At 58.6% G+C, this 1,872-nt stretch overlaps 1 pseudogene; it reads right to left on the bottom strand.

The window, feature by feature from the left end:
* Positions 1-223: 223 nt before the first annotated feature.
* LOC116750438 lies at positions 224-1,358 on the bottom strand (annotated as a pseudogene).
* Positions 1,359-1,872: the final 514 nt, after the last annotated feature.

The following is a 1,872-nucleotide window of genomic DNA, read 5'->3' as shown; positions in this document are numbered from 1 at the left end:
TCCTGGACCTCTGTAGATCTCAACACGTAAGTTTGCAGAAAAGTGAGCAATCCAGGCTCTTCTGCCTGCCCGTCTCAGTTCCTTTTCTGCCCCCAGGAGCCATTGTGTTTCTGTCCCATGGGGATGGGAAGCCAGTGGAAACAAGGACCAAGAGCCAGACAGAAAACAACCACCCTGGAAGAGCAGGGAGGAACGTATGCACTTCCTGGGTACCTCGCCAGCATCACCCATCGTTAGCAGCCACCAGCTGCCCCATGCCTTTGCGGATGTAGACAGACTGGATCTCCTTGGTCTTGAGGCAGAGATCGCAGGCCCAGACAGCAGAGGCCTCAGTGGTCAGCAACCCATAGGCGCTCTCAGTCATGCCAGTGCAGTCGCGGTGGAACCACTTCTGGCAGGAAGCCTCACACAGAATGGCATCTTGGTCGTCGTTCACCTCACTCCGACAGGCACCACATGGATACACCAGGCCTGGGGGAGGCTGGGGCCCTGAGCTCGCACTTGTCTTGCCAGGGGGTGGCAGGCTATTGGCATCCGGGGTGCCCCAACCCCGCCCACTGCTGTTTGGGGGAAAACGGGGCTGATTTCCATTAACAGCGGCAGCTAGGGAGCCTGAGTGGGGCTCCTGGCGAAAAGCAGTGGGAGCAGGTGCATTTAAGGGCTTACCCCCATCCTCACCACCAGGGCCAGGAAAGCCAGGGTCAGGACCAGGGAAGGGACCTGTGTTGGGGGCGCAAGCTGGGGAGTACCTGACCAGTACCAGGTCTCTGGAGAGGAGAAGGGCCAAAAGGTGCCCCTAGCTAGGCAAAGCGTTGGGGGGGTGAAGGGGGGCCCAGCTCCCCTCTGGAGGCTGTCCCATGGTGGGTGAGATTGTGCAGCGACATCCCCCCACGGGGCCTGGCATCATCTGCCCACCAGGCGGGCTGAAGTTTTGACCCAGAGGCTGGTTGAAGGGTTGGCTGGGAAAGTTCATGTTGCCTGGGGGAGGGTAGCCAGGGCCCTGGGGGGGGGCATGTTGAAAGCAGGGCCCATGGGGTTGGGAGGGAAAGGGGGCTCTGTTGAGGAAGAAGCTGGGGGCCTCCTCTACCCCCAGTGTCACAGCCTGGGGGTATCTGGCCTGCCATGCACCCCTGTACACGGAAGCCCCCAAAGGGGACAGGACTGTCCAGGAATGGAGGGGCTGCGCCCCCCACCTTAGGGGCTCCGAAGTCATCCTCAGAAGGGTCGGATGCAACCAGGTGATCCACCATGGGAGTCGGGGGTGACGCAAACTCCGTCGTGCTGGGTGGTGCAGGGGGCAGTGCGGGGCCGCCACCTCCCTCCAGCTTGTCTGGTGGGGGCGGCGCCGAGGCGGCCATGGAGTGGGGGACCGGAGCCAGCGGCGGCGGGGACGGACGCGTCCTGGGGTTGCACCCTGGCCTGGAAGGGGAGACAGGGGCGGCGCAGGCCCCTGCGCGGCAGCAAGCCGGAGGTGCGGCGAGGCGGGGGCGGCGAGCCCCGGCGCCAACTGCGCGCTCGCCCAGCCTCGACGCCCGACCAGCCTCGCGGCACACAGAAATGTATGTTAAGGCAGAATTATGCTCATCCCTTCTTAGTCTTATAAATATTGAAACTTTTTTGTTTTTCTCTTTTGGTGAGAAATAGAAGAGACAATAAAGCTGAATGCCCTGTACTTTAGTTCCCATTCCTTAGGATACTTTATTTCCGGAAAAAAAATTGAACTTACTGCCCTCAAATGCATTAATTGCCTGAATACTCTGTAAAATCCTTTATTTTTATAGCTGTGGTTATATTTAAATTCTGGTATATAGGAAAGAGTAAAAAGGAGCAAGGTAGTGGTTTAAATTTGGAGAAGTCTGGAAACATTTTGAG

The sequence above is a fragment of the Phocoena sinus genome, chromosome 3 (assembly GCF_008692025.1).
Source record: "Phocoena sinus isolate mPhoSin1 chromosome 3, mPhoSin1.pri, whole genome shotgun sequence".
NCBI classification, from domain to species: domain Eukaryota; kingdom Metazoa; phylum Chordata; class Mammalia; order Artiodactyla; family Phocoenidae; genus Phocoena; species Phocoena sinus.
This window is presented reverse-complemented; position numbering and strand designations above follow the sequence as displayed.